We start from the raw sequence: 22,316 nt of genomic DNA, 5'->3' as shown, positions 1-22,316 counted from the left end.
ACAAATAGACAATGTTTAGTAATGAAATGCAATAATAGTTGTTGTTTTAATAAATGGCAATAGTACCGAAACGAAAGAATGCAAAGAATTTGTCTATGAAAGTAGACAACTGAAAAGGAGATTATTTGGTTCAGTGTGCGAGGGAGAAATTGCTTTTCTGTACACTTTTCAAACTATCCGAGATACTTAAGTTACACGTTGTAGATACTGCATGTGTCTTTGCTGAATAATTTTATTATACGCCCTGACTGTGTTGCGAAGTTCAAAAGAAATTACGTCAACAGTTCGTTACCCAGAAACGGTTCGTATTCCGACACTTATCAAGACTTTTTTTTTTTTTTTAATGCAAACATTTTAGGTTAGGCTTTACCGTGACTGTTATTGACATTAAATGAAACAAGTTTATTGTTACCAGTCACCGTTTTATATATCTCCACGACGCATTTCAAATGTTTAAACCTCCATCATCAGGCGGATTTACATTAATTAGTATGACATTTGTGTGTGTGTTGTGTTATGATTTTTTGAGGAACTTGTGGCACTGTCTAGTGGAGAAACAAGACACTATTCCAGAAGATGGTTTTGTGTTTCTTCTGACAAAAAATTAACTTACATCTAAAGGTAAACATAAAATGAGTAAAATAGAGTACCTCCAGTGGTCACAGGTTCCTTTCGCTGTCATAACCAATGTATTACCCCATCCTTTAGGCAGCTAATATATGTAACAGATATAAACTTAAGACCCATTGCCATGTAAAGTTTGCTCTCATACAATCACTCCTTCCAACCCCTGTCTCCCTCTTACTTCCTCTTCATCTTCCTCTCCTACCTCCAGCCTTTCATATCTATCTATTAATCCCAATCAAAATTGTTATTTGTGTATAATTTTACCGCTGTAGCCAATTTGATTATTGTATTCGAAGTCTGTAACATTTCACCTGAATGTTATAAACCAGTATGAAGTTTATGCCATTTTAACATTTCACCTGATTGTACAAACGAGTATGAAGTTTAAGCTGTTTTAACGTGTCAAAATCGGATTTATATGCCACCTGAAGTATTTATTCCAACACATTTATTCGACACCTCAAAACAAACACCTCCAAATCATTTAAAGAAAATAAGTCTGTAATAATGTTGTTACTATGTATATTCTGTGTACTTCGCGATAATGTCTTCTCTTATGCTATTCGAACCTTACACCCAGCAGTTTCCTGACGCCATATTTGTTTACAAGTACGACAGTATACATGTGATGTATTATGACAGCGGAAGGAACCTGTGACCACTGGGGGTGCTCTGTTTTAGGTATTTTATGTTTACCGTTAGATATAAGTTAATTTTTTTGTCAGAAGAAACCGAAAACCATGTTGTGAAATAGTGTCTTGTTTCTCCACTAGCCAGTGCCACTCGTTCCTCCAAAAAATCATAACACAACACAAACACAAATGTCATACTAAGTAATGTAAATCCACCCGATGCTGGCTATTTAAACCTTTGAAACGCGTCGTGGAGATAAATATAACGGTGTCTGGTAACAGTAAACTTGTTGTTTCATTTAAAGACATTTTGTCTTCTTTTTTTATTTGGTTCACTGCGTGTGCTAATTATTTGATCATTTACACTTGTTACGGAAATGCATAAATTTCTGGGGCCCAGGAGAGCAATATATAGTATAAATAACTGAATGAAATATATTTTTAGTAAAGAGCTTATCTATGATTTAGGTTGGGAAGGAGAGGAAAGTGTGAAATTGTGCAAAGGGAATAGGTTTCCGCTACTGCCGAGCATAGATGTGTGTGATGTCCTTAGGTTAGTTAGGCTTAAGTAGTTCTAAGTTCTAGGGGACTGATGACCACAGATGTTAAGTCCCATAGTGCTCAGAGCCATTTGAACCAACCCTACTGCCGATCCTCGTTGAACGTTTCCGACGCTGCAGCTTTGGATGAAAATAGAAAAACATTAGGTGGTTCTCAAGAAGGGAAAAAATAATGTTAGCTGAATACGATACAGTACTAATCCACCTTCCCTTATTTCACAAAGTGCGTGAACTAAAAAATGTTTAGTGTATGCATGCTGGTGGATGTATGTTTCCCATATATCAGGTAACTTCATACCACATATATATGTCGGCTACAGCAGAAAAACAACTAACTCTCCAAGTAGTGTTTTACGTAATCGGAGACTCACTGCCCTATCTTCTCTGAAAACAAAGTAGATGATCGCAGCAAACACGTCTGATTTTTCCCCTACCACTTTCTGTTCTAGGATTTTATGTTACTTTCTCGAACAGAGATATTCATCTATACAATCCACACTTAGTTTTAACTAGCGGCTTTCAGTAATGCAAATCATTCATCGAAAGCACATTATGTTGCATGCTTAGATACGTCTAAAAGTACGCCATATATGTCGTGTCTTGTAGATGCAGCTTCCCAGTTCATTTCGTCTTCGAACTATATCCTCGTCCTCTTTTTAGTGGGCTATAATTTTTATACCTATCTGGTTTCATACTTTCATGTTTATCTCAGATTTTCTTGTTATTACTGCATTGTCTGTAACGGAATGATGTAAGATGCTACACACGAATTTGGTTTACTGCGTCCCGGGCACAATGGAAATATGAGTTACAACCAGTTATTAAAAATTAAGTGGTTATTTTTCAGTCGAGCATAAAAGGTATTTAATCAGAAAAACAAAGGAGATTCTTCCGAAAGCAGGCATATGTTTAAAGCTTTGTGTGCTGCTCAATGACAACGGAGGAGACAGTGAATAGGAACCATACTCGCCGGCCGGTGTGGTCGTGCGGTTAAAGGCGCTTCAGTCTGGAACCGCGTGACCGCTACGGTCGCAGGTTCGAATCCTGCCTCGGGCATGGATGTGTGTGATGTCCTTAGGTTAGTTAGGTTTAAGTAGTTCTAAGTTCTAGGGGACTGATGACCACAGCAGTTAAGTCCCATAGTGCTCAGAGCCATTTGAACCATTTTGAAGCATACTGGAAAGCAAGAAAGCACAGTTTGTGTAGATAATCGAGTACGAGGAATGTGGTATTGCGTTACTTCGCTCGCTGGCCTGTGGGAGATGTGTGTTTTCCTCGACTCTCCATCCTTATTCAGCTGTTTATTCTTTTTTTTTTTTTTTTTTTTTTTGTTAAATCACCGCTGCTGAATCCTAAATTGTATCAACAAAGTCATTTGTTCATATCTCAAAAAATGGTTCAAATGGCTCTGAGCACTATGGGACTCAACTGCTGAGGTCATTAGTCCCCTAGAACTTAGAACTAGTTAAACTTAACTAACCTAAGGACATCACAAACATCCATGCCCGAGGCAGGATTCGAACCTGCGACCGTAGCGGTCTTGCAGTTCTAGACTGCAGCGCCTTTGACTGCACGGCCACTTCGGCCGGCTGTTCATATCTCACTCTTTTTCTCTCTTCAATGTTTGTCTAAGAAGGTGATCACACGGCAATCGGATATATGGTACGTGAAGTTCGCAACTCACATATCATACAGCAAAAGCAGTTCGATGCAACTCTAAAAAAAAATCTGTAAAATCGATTTTGAAGTTTCCGACCGTCTTTAATATGCTAAAGCAAGGTCAATTTGTCTCGACAGGTCGTGTGGCTGTGTGGCACAGGTGCGAGTACCAGTCCTGCAACAATTTTAAGCATAGGTTCCGTGAACACTACGATGAAGTGTAAAATACACAAGGATGAAAAAGAACGTAACTTGTGATGGTTTTTTAATTTAAACAATTTTTTCGTAAATTGTCAGTAATTAAAAAGTATATATCCAACGGAAAATGGACTTACGTGTGCGATATGTAATTAGGGCGCCTGACTCGGAGATGTGCAGGAAGTAACCTATAAGAGCTCGTTGTTTCACTGTCGTGCGAACTGCTGCTCAAATTGCTGCTGCAGATGCAGTGGACGCAGAGCCATACGCCGAACAGGATGGCCTCCCCCCTCGGTTGTGCCACGTGGCTGTCCGGAGCCCGGTCTTCTTGCGCCCGTACATTCTCGTGACCACCGCTGCCAGCAAAAAAAAGGTTCAAATGGTTCTGAGCACTATGAGACTTAACATCTGTGGTCATCTGTCCCCTAGAACTTAGAACTACTTAAACCTATCTAACCTAAGGACATCACACACATGCAGGATTCGAACCTGCGACCATAGCCCTGCCAGCAATCGTGTACAGTGGCCACATTCCTGCCAAGGCTTTCCGCAGTGTGGAAGAAGGATCATTCACCTTCTTGTAGCCCTATTACATGACGTCGTCCAAATCAGTGAGGTGTTGATAATGGCGTCTCTGTCGGCTTAAAGGTATTCTTTACTAACATCATCTCATCACGTACAATCTCAAAGGTAATTAACATTCACGACCTTTACAGCGTGTATTTAAAGCAAACCTGATTTGCGTTCTCGTAGGGGCGCTCCTAGCGCCACTATTATGCAAACGCCAAGTTTGAATAGACATCATCTTCCATATGTAGAAACACACCTATCAACTTTCGTTTATGTCGCACAATTCCTTCTTGGTGTTGCGTTTTTTTTTCGTCATTGTATGTTGAAGTATGGATTAGGGAAAAAGAGAAAACTTGAAACTTCCTGGCACATTAAAACTATGTGCCGGAGCGAGACTCGAACTCGGGAGCTTTGCCTTCCGCAGGAGAGCGTCTGTAAAGTTTGGAAGGTAGGAGACGAGGTACTGGCAGAAGTAAAGCTGTGAGGACGGGGCGTGAGTCGTGCTTGGGTAGCTCAATTGGTAGAGTACTTGCCCGTGAAAGGTAAAGGTCCCGAGTTCGAGTCTCGGTTCAAAATGGTTCAAATGGCTCTGAGCAGTATGGGACTTTACAACATCTGTGGTCATCAGTCCCCTATAACTTAGAACTACTTAAACCTAATTAACCTAAGGACACCACACACATCCATGCCCGAGGCAGGATGTGAACCTGCGACCGTAGCAGTCGCGCGGTTCCGGACTGAGCGCCTAGAACCGCTCGACTACCGAGGCCGGCTGGAGTCTCGGTCCGGCACACAGTTTTAATGTGCCAGGAAGTTTCATATCAGCGCACACTCCACTGCAGAGTGAAAATCTCATTCAAGGGAAAACTTGTTTGAAAATATGATGAATGAACCTACAGGATTTCCACGTCGCGAATTGAGGTGCTGGAAACTACAGCTAGCGGATATTGTGAATGAGACTGAGATTTTGAAGTACTGAGTAGGGAGAGGGGCGCAGTATTGAAAAGAATAGGTGAATGAAAGTAGAGGTGAGGTAGTTGAACGGGTAGAGGTGAGGTAGTTGAACGGCTGAGAAAATAGGAACGAAGAATGTAAAGCAAGATGTGGCTCTAGTATGATTATTGCTGCTACACACGCCTGAAGAAAGCGAGTAACCTAAACAGACAATGCAGAAGTGGTTATGAGAAGCGCTTATGTAGCAGGTATAAAGCCAAGTTCAGTAAGGGTTCGGTATACTAGAACATCCGGGTGCCATTGCGGTCAGCCACAGCACACGTTAAGGCCGCGCCCGCCCGACGCACAGCAACGGATCGGAACGAAACTGGGAGAGCGCGCGGCGGCGCTGGCGCTGTGTCCCGGCGTCTGGCGTGCGGTCGTGAACAGCCGCCGGCGCCCGGCCGCCGCGCCGCGAAGCGCTCCGCCGACGCTCAAATGGAGTGAGTGGTCATTGGCCCCGCTGTGGCAGTGGCTGGCTAGCGCGGCCGGGCTTAACAAGCGCGCCCTTATAGAGCACAGCAGAGCAGAGGTGCCGCTAGGATTTATGGCGGCTCTAGGCGGAGCGCCCCGGCGGCGCTCGAGACGCTGCACAGGCCGGGACCACCCGCGACCGCCACGCCCAGGATGAAGACGCCCAAGTCCCAGCCGCCGGAGGTGTGGCGCCCGTCTTCCTGTCCGCTGCCGACTACTGACTAAAGTGGGGTGTGCCACACGGCTCTGTTCTGGGTCCGATGCTTTTCCTGATACATACAAACTGTTATTGCGGTCTTTAGTCCGAAGAGTGACTTCACGCAGCTCTCCGTCCGACCTATAAACAGCACTCAACTCGGAACCGAAAACCAGCCACAACCGGACCATGGTATGGTTCCATTCAAAAGTAATCGCCACACGAGACGTTTATCACGCTGGGCGACCAGAACGCGGTCGGCTGCTGACTAATCCAGACTCTACGAACTGTGTTACAGTGTTTCCCAACCGCGTAGCTGAAGTGTAGCCTTCGTCCGATTGGCAGTGTGGACGGCGGGCATTACAATACAAAGGGATCATTCTGTCCGACAGTATTGTGTTCAAATGTGTGTGAACTCTGATGGGACTTAACTGCTAAGGTCATCAGTCCCTAAGCTTACACACTACTTAACCTAAATTATCCTAAGGACAAACACACACGGCCATGCCCGAGGGAGGACTCGAACCTCCGCCGGGACCATCCCACAGTATTCCTGGGCGTTTTGACTTTACGGCGTGTCGCAGTTTCTGCAAAGTGTCTTCGTGGTACTACGCATTGATTGTGGTTCCACGCTCGAGGAACTCTGCGACTAGAGCGTCCCTGCAGTCGAAGAATAAGGTTATCGTGAATTCACCAGAACCTGTGTGAACATCGTGCTGGCGTAAACCGTCGCCAGCACACCGATCGGCAAAGATGTAGCGCGAAGATCGATAGTAGGCGCCGGATCAAGCGCACCTATCACGAGACAGGCCGAAGACACACCGACAAGCAACAGCCGCCAACGCCCTCTCGACAGCAAGTACACACATCAAAGGAAGTTTTGTGTCACCTCGGTTCCGAGATTTCCGGAACCTTTACAGAAAATCGGAATAGAGATCAACATAAACATAATTTCCGCCTTTTTTATTGCTCATGAAAACCACACATGTTATGTTGTACCACCATATAGCAAGACATTCAGATGTGGTGGTCCAGATTGCTGTACGCACAGGTACGTCTAATACCCAGTAGCATGGCTATATTCGTCTTGGCGTGCTATCCACAAATTCATCAAGGCACCGTTGATCCAATTTACCCCACTCCTCAACGGCGGTTCGGCGTAGATCCCTCAGAGTGGTTGATTCGTCACGTCGTCCATAAACAGCCCTTTTCCATCTATCCCAGGCATGTTCGATAGGGCTCATGTCTGGAGAACATGCTGGCCACTCTAGTCGAGCGATGTCGTTATCCTGAAGGAAGTCACTCACAAGATGTGCACGATGGGGGCCCGAATTGTCGTCCATGAAGAAGAATGCCTCGCCAATATGCTGCCCATATGGTTGCACTAACGGTCGGAGGATGGCATTCACGTATCTTACAGCTGTTACGTCGGTCCCACATAATGCCACCCAAAACAGCAGGGAATCTGGTTGGAGGCATATGCGACACTCATTGGTGAAGAGAACGTGATGCCAATCCTGAGCAGTCCACTCGGCATGTTGTTGGGCCCTTCTGTACTGCGGTGCATGGTGTCGTGGTTGCAAATATGGGCATCGCCGTGGACGTCGGGAGTGAAGTTGCGCATCATACAGTCTATTGCGCACAGTTTGATTCGTAACACGATGTCCTGTGGCTGCACGAAAAGTATTATTCAGCATGGTGGCGTTGCTGTCACGGTTCCTCCGGGCCATATCCGTAGGTAGCGGTCATTCACTGCAGTAGTAGCCCTTGGGCGGCCTGAGAGAGGCATGTCATCGACAGTTCCTGTCTCTCTGTATCTCCTCCATGTCCGAACGACATCGCTTTGGTTCACTCCGAGACGCCAGGACACTTTCCTTGTTGAGAGCCCTTCCTGGCATAAAGTAACAATGCGGACGCGATCGAACCGCGTTATTGACCGTCTAGGCATGAATGAACTACAGACAACACGAGTCGTGTACCTTCTTCCTGGTGGAATGACTGGAACTGATCGGCTGTCGGGCCCCCTCTGTCTTATAGGCGCTGCTCATGCATGGTTGTTTACATCTTTGGGCGGGTTTAGTGACATCTGTGAACAGTCAAAGGAACTTTGTCTGTGACACAATGTCCATAGTTAACGTCTACCTTTAGGAGTTCTGGGGACCGGAATGATGCAAAATTTTTTTGATGTGTGTATTTAGGACGTCGCAGCTGACTAGAGGGCCTCACTAACTCACTGGCTATTCCATTTCGCGTCTGTCAATTCACATTGCAGGGTGCGACAGTACATACCGAGTGTAATAGCAAGATTACCGATTTTGTGTATTCAAGTTAAGTAGCAGCTTCTTGTAAATAAAGAACCGTCTTAATCCACGTGTGTATATGTGTTATAGAAAGAGGATACCGGTCACAAATAAGATGAAACGCCGGCCGAAGTGGCCGTGCGGTTAAAGGCGCTGCAGTCTGGAACCGCAAGACCGCTACGGTCGCAGGTTCGAATCCTGCCTCGGGCATGGATGTTTGTGATGTCCTTAGGTTAGTTAGGTTTAACTAGTTCTAAGTTCTAGGGGACTAATGACCTCAGCAGTTGAGTCCCATAGTGCTCAGAGCCATTTAAGATGAAACATCCCCTTAGAAAAATTTATGAATTACTGTGCTGGTAAACCTCCTACGTTATTTGATTTTCAAACAGCTGAGTAAAACTGAACGTACTCAGACATTTCTCTCTTTACTTCTTCTGATCATCACTAAACTGACACACAATATTTTTAGCGCAACGCTGTCTGACTTCAAATAATCCCTACAAAAGAATGGCCGTGACTAACAATAACCAATACCTTTCATGAATCACTTACCTCACAAAAATCTTCGTTACTCGAACTACTGCAATACAGCGAGCACCTATACTGCCAGCTAAATAAAAAGATTGTAACTACTGAAGGCACTGACTACTGATAGTCATAGTTAGCAAATGAAAGATTTTGATAGAGAACAAACAATGTATTTACCTTAATAGTGTTCAAAAGTTATATCAGTTCATGACATGCAGTCTTACAAATTTAGTTTTTCTGACGGACACACGTCCAGATCGTCCGCTCTCAAAACTCTGCCATCTCTCTTCCCACATCCATCACTGCTGGCGGCTCACCTCCAACTGTACAACGCTACGCGCTGTTCACATCCAACTGCCCAACACTACAATAGCAAATATTCCAACAATGCAAACCAGCCACAGACTGCACACAGCACAGTCAGCGATTTTCATACAGAGCGCTACGTGGTGTTACCAACATAAAAACCTAAACAGCGTACTTACAAAGAACATACCTTTCTTCCTTACGATACGAGACTCTACAGTGGCGACGAGGATTCTACAAACAACTTTTGATTTCGTTTGCCGGGAGAGATGCGGAATGTTCCTGCTGTCGATTTTGCCGTCCTCATTCGACCACAAACTGGTGACCCCACGTAAGGTGATGGCGACCTTCTTCTTAGACCGCCGGGGCGCTGTATTCGTCGAGTTCCACAATCAACGCGCAGCGCTATGAAGGCACGTTGCAGAAACTGTGACGCGCCATAAAGTCAAAACGCCCAGGAATTGTCAGACGGAATAATTCTGTTGCACGATAACGCCCGCCCCCACACTGCAAATCGGACGAAAGCTACGTTTCAGCGATTTGGTTGGGAAACACTGCAACATCCTCCGTACAACCCAGATCGCTCACCGTATGTTTTCACATCTCTACAAATGTCTTAAAATGTGTGATCACTTTCAAATGGAACGATTCCATGTACCCGTGCTGACGGGTGTTCGATTTTCATTTGATTGCCGCTCATATATTTCTTAGAACCTGCTTACTCGTCCTGTACAATTCACCCCCCCACCCCACCCCTCCACCCCCCCCCCCCACACACACATTTCTTTCCCTTACCAAACTGACAAATCCTTGATGTGTCAGGACGTCTCCTATTAGCTGATCCCTTCTTTTAGTCAAGTTATGTCATAAATTTGTTCCCCGAATTCGATTCAGTACCTCCTCATCCATTATTCTTCTGTAGCAGCACGTTTCAATAGCTTCTGTTCCTAACACTGAAATGTATATCAGAGGCTGACAAATTCCTCTTTTTCAAAATTCTTTTTCTTGCTATTGCCAGTTTGCATTTTATATCTTCCCCATTTTGGCCATCAACAGTTATTTTGATGCCGAAATAACAAAAACCATCATCTACTTTTAGCGTCAAATTTCTTAATCTAACTCCCTCACCATTGCCTGATTTACTTCAACTACGTTATATTACCCGTGTTTTACTTTTTTCATGTTCATCTTATAAATTCTTTTCATGGCACTATTCATCCCATTCAAGTGGTCCTCTAAGACGTTAGCCTTTCAACCAAAACTGCAATGTCATTGGCAGACTTCAATGTTTTAATTTCTGCTCCTGACATTTAATTCCCTTTCCAAATTTCCATTACTGTTTGGCCATCGTAACCTCTTGTACAACGTTACGTATGGGCTACACCCGATCTCACTACTTTCTGAACTATGGCTTCCCTTTCATGTATTTCCATTCTTATGATCGTGTTACTGTTCCGGTGCAAGTTGTAAATAATCTTTCGCTCCCTGTATTTTATCCCGGTTGTTTTCAATATTTATAAGAGTATACCTCAGTCAGCATTAAATAAACGAGAAACAGGAAGATAGAAAAATTTAAATTTTTGCGAATGACAAGCTGTAGAATGTGTTGTAGTTATGAAGGCGCCAACTTGCATAACTGGTAGTGTCAAATGAGCTAAGTGAACAACTATTCAATTGTACACCTATATCGAAATTTGGTGTCCTAGACCTAAATCTTTAAGCATAGCTTAAGTGAACAACATATAACGCTTCAATTGAGGGACATATGTCTTAACTGTTTACTGTATGTAATCTAATATAAAATATTTCACACCTAATAGTCGCGCTTTTGTAGAATTTATATCTTTGGGCTAATAATTCATACAACTGACACAGAAAGTTATCAAGAAACAGTAATTTTTGAGACAGACAATAAACAAAAAAAATACCACCGAAGACAGTAAATGAAGTGCTGAAACATGTCCGAGTAATAAAAACACTATAAAATGATGTCCAAAATACTAACACGAATTCTTTACAGACGAATGGAAAAACTGGTAGATACCGACCTCGGGGAAGATCAGTTTGGATTACGTAGAAATGTTGGAACACTTGAGGCAATACTGATGCTACGACTTATATTAGAAGATAGAGTAAGGAAAGGCAAACCTAGCATTTGTAGACTTGGAGAAAACTTTTGACAATGTTGACTGAAATACTCTGTTTCAAATTCTGAAGGTGGCAGGGGTCAAATATATGGAGCGAAAGGCTATTTACAATTTGTACAGAAACCAGATGGTAGTTATAAGAGTCGAGGAGAACGAAACGGAAGCCGTGGTTGAGAAGGGAGTGAGACAGGGTTGTAGCCTATCCCCGATGTTATTCAACCTGTATATTGAGCAAGCTGTAAAGGAAACAAAAGAAAAATTTGGAGTAGGAATTAAAATCAATGGATAAGAAATAAAAACTTTGAGGTTTGCCGACGACATTGTGTCCGAGACAGCAAAGGACTTGGAAGAGCAGTTGAACGGAATGGACAGTGTATTGAAATGAGGATATAAGATGAACACCAACAAAAGCAAAACGAGGATAATCGAAGGTAGTCGAATTAAATCAGGTGAGGCTGAGGGAATTAGATTAGAAAATGGGACACTTAAAGTAGTAGATGAGTTTTGCTATTTGGGAAGTAAAATAACTGATAATGGTCGAAGTAGAGAGGATATAAAAAGTAGACTGGCAATGGCAACGAAAGCGTTTCTGAAGAAAAGAAATTTGTTAACAGCGAGTATAGATTGAAGTGTCAGGAAGTCTTTTCTGAAAGTATTTGTATGGAGTGTAGCCATGTATGGAAGTGGAACGTGGTGTGCGTTCACGAACCTCTTGTCGACCTCTGTTCACGAGTCTGGGTATTTTGACATTGGCCTCTCAATATGTATATTCCTTATTGTCGTTTCTTGTTATCAATATTAGTTTATTTCCAACAATAAGCAGCTTTCACTCGGTTAATACTCGGCAGAAATCAAACCTCCATTTGGATCGGACTTCTTTAACTCTTGTGCAGAAAGGTGTGCAGTATACTGCTGCATCCATTTTCAATAAGCTGCCACTCGAATTCAAAAATCTAAACAGTAATCCACGCGCTTTCAAATCGAAACTGAAGAGTTTCGTCATGTGTCACTCCTTCTATTCTGTCGAGGAGTTCCTTGAAAAATTAAGCTGATTCTCATTGTATAGCTGATAGCGTTTGCTTAAACTTATGGACTGATTTTCTTGCAGATTCATGAACATTTATTTTTATCTGTTATTACTTTTACGTTGTAAGTACATGTACTGACACGTTCCATGACCTTGGAGATTTGCTCCTGAATTTGGTCCTACGGAACTTGACGTGTAAATAAATAGTTTAGACAAGAAGAGAATAGAAGCTTTCGAAATGTGGTGCTACAGAAGAATGCTGAAGATTAGATGGGTAGATCACGTAACTAATGAGGAGGTACTGAGTAGAACTGGGGAGAAGAGGAATTTGTGGCATAACTTGACTAGAAGAAGGGATCGGTTGAAAGGACTCGTTCTGAGCCATCAAGAGATCATCAGTTTAGTTCAAATGGCTCTAAGCACTATGGAACTTAACACCTGAGGTCATCAGTCCCCTAGACTTAGAACTACTTAAACCTAACTAACCTAAGGACTTCACACACATCCATGCCCGAGGCAGGACTCGAACCTGCGACCGCAGCAGCAGCGCCGTCCAGACCAATTTAGTATTGGAGGGAAGCGTGGAGGGTAAAAATCGTAGAGGGAGACCAAGAGGCGAATACACTGAACAGGTTCAAAAGGATGTAGCTTGCAGTAGGTAGTCGGAAATGAGGAAGCTTGCACAGGGTAGAGTAGCACAGAGAGCTGCATGAAACCAGTCTTTGGACTGAAGACCATTACAACAACAAAATGATGTCTCTATAAGGCGGAACTCCTCTCCATTTCTTACTAGTTAGGGACGGTGGAGCCTGCGGAAGGATCACGTTGGGTGGTTGTATGGAGCATCGTATCTTTCTTGCGATCGGAGAATTACAGTTAACTCACAGAGGTAGAGAAATGAGGAGATTCTAAAGCGGTAAATGTTTCCCACGATAACAGAACAGAGGTATGGGTGGTCCTAGCAACTGGCGGCTGTTTTTTATTCCATATATTAAATTTATCGTTTTTAATGTATATCGTTTGCAGAGCTTTCCTAAAAATGGTTCAAATGGTTCTGAGCACTATGCGACTTAACTTCTGAGGTCATCAGTCGCCTAGAACTTAGAACTAATTAAACCTAACTAACCTAAGGACATCACACACATCCATGCCCGAGGCAGGATTCGAACCTGCGACCGTAGCGGTCACGCGGTTCCAGACTGAAGCGCCTTTAACCGCACGGCCACCCCGGCCGGCAGAGCTTTCCTAATTACATGCAATGGTAACTGTTGTACCATAAACCTTTTGCGAATTACTTACCCTTTTCTTCAACATCTTATCCAAGAAATGTACTCTCACCTCTTGATTCAAACTTTTGAACGCACGCGTTTTTTTTCCGGGGGCGTTCAGTCACGATCTTCAGTCACTTGTGTAAAAATGCTCGGTGACTTTCAGCTGGTCGTCGGGCGAGCCCTATGGCGGAGTTCCCGCCAGGTTCCCAGCATCTGCGCGGATACAGTCGTGATGCATGAGGCGCGCCCCTGCCATTCACGACGCAAAGCCTCTCTCTCTCTCTCTCTCTCTCTCTCTCTCTCTCAGCGTGATTTCCGTTCTCCGGCCGACCGTCACGGACGTCCAGCTGTCTTACTGTGCACTCTGACGTTACCGCTTTACTTCTGCTACCGCTACTATCGTGAGCCGGCCGTTTGCATGCGAAAAACCAGTTCTCGCAATTGCAGACAAAGAAAGCCCTCCGTCGTCACTGGCGGTGTGTCTAAAGAAACCTTGACTGCATTCTAGAAAGCAACTGTGTCTTCAAAATACGTACACCTGCGAATTCAGAATACTACTCCAACAGTTGATGTTAAAAAAAATGCGATGGTACCATCAAGCAAAATTGAAACAAAACAAAATATATCTGGAGTAATACAAGGTGCAGCTGAAACGTTAGGTGAATGGTCTCAGAAAATAAAATAAACAAGAGTTACGAACAAAATACCTTGACTGGCCTTCAAAGTAATCACCATTAGCTACGACACAGTTCTGGCATCAGCAAACGCGTCTAATGGAATCGCCCGAAGCATCCTAGTTACGCATTCTTGGATATCTGCACCATTAAAGGGTCTATACAAGGGAGAACAACTTGAAGAAATGGAAGAGGACGTATATGAAGATGAGATGGGAGATATAGTACTGCGAGAAGAATCTAACAGAGCACTGAAAGCCCTAGTTGAAACGAAGCTCCAGGAGTAGACATTTCGTCAGGACTGCTGATAGCCTTGGGAGAGGCAGCCATCACAGAACTCTTCCACCTGGTGTGCAAGATGTATGAGACACGCGAAATACCCTCACACTTCAAGAACAATATAGTAATTCCAATTCCAAAGAAAGAAGCTGCAGCTGTGGAAACTACAGAGCTATCAGTTTAATAAGTCATGGTTGTAAAATGCTAAGACGAATTCTGTACAAAAGAATGAAAAAACTGGTGGAAGCCGACCCCAGGAAAGATCAGTTTGGATTGGAGAAATATAGAAACACGCAACACAGTACAGATCCTCCGACTTCTCTTAGAACATAGGTTAAGGAAAGGCAAACCTACGATTATACCATTTGTAGACTTAGAGAGGGCTTTTGCAATGTTGACTGGAATACTCTCTGTGAAATTCTGAAGGTAGCAGGGAGCGAAAGGCTGTTTACAACTGGTACAGATACCAGACGGCAGTTATAAGAGACGAGGGGCATGAAAGGGAAGCAGGGGTTGAGGAGGGAGTGAGAGAGGCTTGTAGCCTATTCCCGATGTTATTCAATCTGTATGTTGAGCAAGCAGTAAAGGAAACAAAAGAAAAATTTTGAGTAGGAACTAAAATTCGTGGATAAGAAATAAAAACTTTGTGGTTTGCCGACGACATTGCGTCAGAGACAGCAAAGGATTTGGAAGAGCAGTTGAACGGAATGGACAGCGTCTTTAAAGAAGGATATAAGATGAACATCAACAAACGCAAAACAAGAATAATGGAATTTAGTCGAATTAAATCAGGTGATGCTGAGGGAATTAGAGTAGGAAACGAGACAGTTGAAGTAGTAGATGAGTTTTGCTGTTTGGGTTGTAAAACAACTGATGATGGGTGAAGTGGAGAGGATATAAAACAGACTGACAATGCCGAGAAAACATTTCTGAGTAAGACACATTTGTTAACATAGAAAATAGATTTAAGTGTCATCAAGTCTTCTGAAAGTATTTTTCTGGAGTGTAGTCATGTATGGAAGCGAAACAAAGATGATTAACAGTTTCGACGGGAAGAGAATACAAGCTTTTGATATGTGGTGCTACAGAAGAATGCTGAAGATTATTAGATGGGTAGATCACATAATTCGGTTGGTGGGACACATTCTGAGACATCAAAGGATCACCAATTTACTTCTGGCGGAAAGTGTGGGGGTAAAAGTCATAGAGGCAGACCAAGAGATGAATACAATAAGCAGATACAAAGGATATAGGTTGAAATAATTACTCAGAGGTGAAGAGGCTTGCACTGGATAGGGTAGCATGGAGAGCTGCATCAAACCAGCCTGTAGACTGAAGACCACAACAACAACTGGAGGAGATGAGACCTGGCGCTACCAGTCCGATCCGGAGATCAAGCGACAGTCAATGTCAAGGTGTTCATCGTCTTCCCCACTGCCTTTGCTGTTGAAGAAGGCGATCAGCATTATCTCACTCTTGGTTCCGGGTTCGATTCCCGGCCGGGTTGGTGATTTCCTCTTCCTCTGGGGACTGGGTGTTTGTGTTTTTCTCATCATTTCATCATCATTCTGACAGAGAGTAGGTTGGAGTACGAAAAAAAAATTGGGCTGTGTAAAAATTGGGACTTTGTACGGGCGCTGATGACCACGCAGTTGAGCGCCCCACAAACCAAACATCATCACATCAACATCATCGTCTCAGTCTTGCATTACCTGCCTGTGTGGCCGTGCGGTTCTAGGCGCTTCAGTCTGGAACCGCGAGACCGCTACGGTCGCAGGTTCGAATCCTGCCTCGGGCATGGATGTGTGTGATGTCCTTAGGTTAGTTAGGTTTAAGTAGTTCTAAGTTCTAGGGGACTAATGACCACAGATGTTAAGTCCCATAGTGCTCAGAGCCATTTGAACCATTCAGTCTTGAATTCTGTCAGCCGACTTGTTTTGGGAAGCAGGGATGATGATGAACACCACGCCATTTACTGTCGCTTGGTCTCTGGACCGTACTGGTAGCTCCAGGTCTCATCTCCTGTAATGATGCGGACATCCAAGAACACTGGACCACGGCGCTTCGAGCGATTTTACAAGACGCGTTCGCTGACAGTTTCCAACAGCGTTACAACCGATGTCAGAAGTTAGTTCCTGTTTCCTTCACTTTCTGAGACCAATCACCGAAATTTTCAGATGCACATTATAGTTTGTGATCTACCGGGTAGCGCTTACAGTTCGCCAATTTCTATTTTTTTCTACGATTTCCCAAATAATTACCGAATTTAAAGAGCGAACAAACTGTCCTTGAAGTTTTTACACCTTTGCTTCGAAAAGGAGATACGTAATGCAGTGTTCACTCTTAATTAAACCACTAGAAGTTATCAACGATGCAGAACCTAAATTAGCCTCAACACTGCCCCAAAGATAAGCAGGAAATTTTACTCCGCTTTCTCTGGTTCTCCGCCTGCTACCACTCAGCTGGTCATAGCAAACAAATATCGGCATGTACTTGGACTGTCAACAGGATCTGTTCAGAAAGTGGACCACAACAAGGAAATATATTCCGATCATCTGGAGCCAGCCTGGCTCTGAGCACTATGGGACTTAACATCTGAGGTCATCAGACCCCTAGAACTTAGAACTACTTAAACCTAACTAACCTAAGGACATCACACACATCCATGCCCGAGGCGGGATTCGAACCTGCGACCGTAGCGGTGGCGCGGTTCCAGACTGAAGCGTCTAGAAGCGCTCGGCCACCAGCGGCCGTCGAGCCAGCCTGGAGAACTAGCGTTGTACCTGTGTTACGAAGAACGGAGGTTCCAGTTTATGTAAGCCTATTCTCATTTATGCTTCTTTTATGAACTTCAAGCCAATGCTCGACGGCTCTCACTACAGGATCACGGATGAATCCTTTCCCCTCTTCTCTGGAGTCAGATACTACGCCATTACTAAAAAATTGTACGAGGGTAATCCCAAAAGTAAGGTCTCCTATTTTTTATAAGTACATAGTCCTGTTTATTTCTTCAATGGTTTACATCAGTTTACAGCTTGAACATTTAGCTATTTTCCGACATAATCACCGTTTCTGTCGATGCTTTTTTGTAGACGCTGTGGCAGTTTTTGTATTCTCATGTCATACCAGCTCGCCGCATGCTGTTCAGTAAGTTATGAACCTCTTCTTTCACCTCGTCGTCGGAGCTGAATCGCTGGGACCACAATTAACGCTGACAGGTACTGTGAGCAATTCAGAACCGGAGAAAAGGAATGTTGAGCAAGGGCGAACACATTCTACATGACAACGCTCGCACACACATCGCTCGGCAAACCGTTGTTCTCCTGTAGCAGTTTCAGTGGAACATAATCACCCACCCACCCTATAGTCCTGACTTGGCGTCTAGTGACTATCACCTGTTCCCTAGGTTAATAGAACATTTGGCCGCAAAGCGATTCAGCTCCGACGACGAGGTGAAGGAAGAGGTTCATAACTTTCTGAACAGCATGGTGGCGAGCTGGTATGACATGGGCATACAAAACTGCCTCAGCGTCTACAAAAATGCATCGACAGAAATGGTGATTATGTCGAAAAACAGCTAAATGTTCAAGCTGTAAACTGATGTAAACCTTTTTAGAAATAAATAGGTCTATGTAGTTATAAAAAAACAGGAGACCTTACTTTTCGGATTACCCTCGTATATGACGAGTCACTGTTCAACTAGAACAAACCAGCAACCCGTTCAGACGCTCAAGGACCAGCCATTTTAGTATATAGATTCATTTCATTTTGATTTCGAGTGTAACATATTTATGGTCACTTGTGCTTTTGTTTAAATGCATTTTATATGTTCAGCGATGTTATGGTTAGTGAATCCACTACGGTTACAGTGATTTTTACATACTGTGCAATCAAAGATACAACCTGCTTTATTCTCATAAAATAAAGATGACATAAGTTTTGAGTACTTCAGTCGATCACAACATAGCTTAGCGCCTTGGTATGTTATCAGTGGGATCATAAACAGAAACACGCAGGTCGTTATTTGCATCATATAACAGCTGCACCTGATGAAACAGTGCAAATACTTGTGAACTTTTTATCGTCCTAATAGATAATCACTGCTATTTGATTCGGAACGCCTTGACAGTTTCCAAAATGGGTGTAATCTCCTTTCTGTATGAGTAAAGAACAGCTCTCATGACGGAGAATACTGGTAGGAAATTATTTTGAGCAGTCTACGGGTATCTGCGACTGCTGATTCTTCCGTTCATTCGACATCTCTCTTGTGCACAGATAATGTGGTTTGCAGGTCATTTCTAAACAGTCTGCAAAGATGCGTAACGTTATTTGTATGAGTACGCTATTTGCACCGTCTGTGTTGTTCAGAATCACGATGCAATGGTCCTTCTGATATGGATGGAGGCACTGCGGCGACTACAGCCATTATGAAATACGTTACGTATTCGCAGTTGCGAATATATTTCATGATTAGTATTAAACGCCCTGCGCAGCAGAACTTACTATTCGATCGTCGTTATAAACTGAATAAACGAGATAAATATGCGTCTCCTTGCCAGATCATGTGCAATATAAATTGCATGCCGAACCGGTACTCGAACCTGGCACCTCGCCTTTCGTGGGCGAAGCTCTTACCGATCTGAGGTAGTCAGGCACAATCCACGAATTGTACGCGCAAGGGCTTGTTTGAAGACTGGAAAGCTGAAGAGGGGTGCTGGCAGAATTGAAGCTGTGCAAGAATTCCGTTTCTTAACTAGTTTCACCAAGTTTTCACGAATATTTCAGCGGTACAAGTTGTATTTCGCCAAACTTACTACTGGAATACTTGCCCACTTCCCCTGTAAAGGCTATTGCACTGTGTGTGTCGTTCTGTATTTGACATTTAGCCGCTATGCGTGCCAGATTTCAGTTCGTCCACAGTGTCTTGAAATGCGTTTTCTGTTGCACCTGACAAATTTAGTTTCTTATTTTTTTAAAAATGGTTCAAATGGCTCTGAGCACTATGGGACTTAACTGCTGAGGTCATCGGTCCCCTAGAACCTAGAACTACTTAAACCTAACTAACCTAAGGACATCACACACATCCACGCCCGAGGCAGTATTCGAACCTGCGACCGTAGTGGCCGCGCGGTTCCAGGCTGTAGCGCCTAGAACCACTCGGCCACTCCGACCGGCTCTTATTTCATAATACGAAAATTTTGATGTGCTAATTTAATAGTGCCCTACATATTTGTTTTTATTATTTTCTGTGCGGCTTTTCACAGCACTTTTTCCCGCTGAATTTAAAAACATACAGCACCATTCAACGTTACTATGGTTATTACACCTTCTAGGTAACGCACCATCAATTTTTGAGATGTGGTCAGTTTCTTTGCTTCTGCGACGTCATTCGGGTTGCCGCATTGCTCCGCGTCGCTTGGAGTTCTTCTGCCTAGTGCATGTTTTCCCGACGTCGACTGCACGAACTCTGCGATCCTTTTTCTCTCTGGCTCTGCCGATTCATACTGCAGCCATTCAATAGGTTTTCGTTGCAAGAAGTACTAACTTCTTCAGACAGAGCTTGCAACTGTGGAAGGGGAAATTCCTGCCACAGGATTTCAACGCGGTTAAAAACAAACACGGAGAAAAGAAATCAGCCTGTTGACTGACGCATTGTTTAGGGGGAGAGGCTTTGAATACACTCCAGGTTGTAGTGGCGGGGGACAGCAGCCGTGGCAGGATGTGTCTGCTCCACTGGCGGTGAATGGAGCTGTCACGCCAACGGCCAACGTCAGGGGGAGCACAGAATTTCTCCCTAGTTCTCTCGCAAACTGTCGATGTTCTTAGAAAGTCCATTATAAAAAGAGTACAGTGATACCCCGACGTCACCACCCCGTTTTACGTAAACCCGGAGTTAGGCGATTTGTCTGTTGAGCGCCGCGCATAGCTAGTTCTCTCCCCCCCCCCCCCCTCCACCACCCCCCACCAAGCCCCTCTCCCCCTCCGCACAGACAGTGTTCGGCTTACGACAGGTTCGGGCGAGTTTCGTGCGGAATCGTAACTTATTCATTTCCTCCAGACAGGAAAAGATAACCATTGACTTCGTTATGTAGACTGAATATTATCAAAGACTTCGACGTAAAAATTAGAATTTGTGTATTGGCAAAAAAGTTGGATCTACCAGAATCAGCAATGAAAGATGTTCAGTGTTTGAATTCAATTATCGTTCGTAAACGTCATGCTATTATCGCTCAGAATGGTAACAATGTAAAAATTGTGATGTGATAATGAAGCAAAGCTGAAAAACTGTCTTGTTGATGAAAACTCTGTGTGCTCTCAAACTAAGATGATTTTTGAGAGATTAAAAGAGAATTTCTTAGAACATTGTTCCTGGAAAACAACGATCTATTAATATTGCTACTTGTTTAGTTAAGACAGTCGTGGTCGCATGGCGGCAAGCGGTGGTACAGGGACAGTGTCACTCAACCGGAGAAACTGAAGGCAGTGACACCGTATTCAGCGTAGATGAAACTGGCCTGTTCTGGAAGAAGATGCCTAAAAGAACTTATATAGTGCATCAAAAGAAAAACTTTTCCGCAGTTTAAAACCGTCAATGATGATTAATACTGATGGTGGGCGCGAATACAGCTGGTGATTGTAAATTAAAATTTATTGTAGTTTATCACACAGAAAAGGCAAGCGTTTGATAAAAGATATAAGCATTTTAAATCTTAGTAAAAGTACTCCAGGAGGAACCAGGGGATTTGCCATAGCAACACCTACCACAAGAACATTCAAGACATAATAGATCCGAGCAGCGCGAGCAACTTGCGAAGGCACTTGCGCAACAATCACATTTTTTTGGTGTTAATATCATTAGGGAAGGCTACATCGTTCGCTGTCCGCGAAGAAAATGGCACTTCTGTTATCAGCGAATATAATTCTTCAGCCTTAGGTAAAAGTGTACGTCGCAGGACCGACAGAACGGCGTACACTATGGCGGAATTATTTTTAAAGAAAATTTCGTTATTCCGACATCGTCAACAAACAACCCGTCGTACAAGGAAACTAAAATACTAGAATTTATATGTTTTTGATTTCAAATTGCTGTTGATAGTTTTTATGAAAACGAAGTCTTTCGCGAAGGCACTGTTGTACAAAACATTCTCGGACTTTTCCCGCGTCAGTTCAGGGAAAAACCTCGAGGTTTTGACGATTACCTCCATCGTCTTCGCCTTGGTCCTGACGAAGACGATGGAGGTAATCGTCGAAAGCTCAACATTTTATCATGAATTGACGTGACAAGACGTATGGGACTGTTTTATACGACAGTCTGTTTTTAATAACATTTGAAAGGCATATTTCATTTGCCAATAATTCAGTTGTATTTCAGGATGTCACAAAAGATTGTTGATGTCACGTACTTCTGCGCCAACGAAAGATAAACGTACGATTGGAATTGAAGTGGGGCCAAAGAGCCGGCTGCGGTGGCCGAGCGGTTCTAGGCGCTTCAGTCTGGAACCGCGCAACTGCTACGATCGCAGGTTCAAATCCTGCCTCGGGCATGGATGTGTGTGATGTCCTTAGGTTAGTTAGGTTTAAGTAGTTCTAAGTTCTAGGGGACTGATGACCACAGCAGTTAAGTCTCATAGTGCTCAGAGCCATTTGAACCATTTGGGGCCAAAGAATTCGAATTTTATCCTCTATGCTATTGAATCACTTGATTTTACACTGCGCGAGCAGACTGATGAAATGGTGTCGAAACTTTAACAGTCATTTTCTCGGAAACTATTGAGCATCGGCAGCTGAGCCAAAAGAGGTGTCCCTTTATTTTCACCTTTGTTTCACTCTACAAAGTTTCGACTGTGTCAGAAAGCGACCTATGGTGGGTTCCCC

Source organism: Schistocerca americana, chromosome 4 (assembly GCF_021461395.2).
Source record: "Schistocerca americana isolate TAMUIC-IGC-003095 chromosome 4, iqSchAmer2.1, whole genome shotgun sequence".
NCBI lineage: Eukaryota > Metazoa > Arthropoda > Insecta > Orthoptera > Acrididae > Schistocerca > Schistocerca americana.
This window is presented reverse-complemented; position numbering follows the sequence as displayed.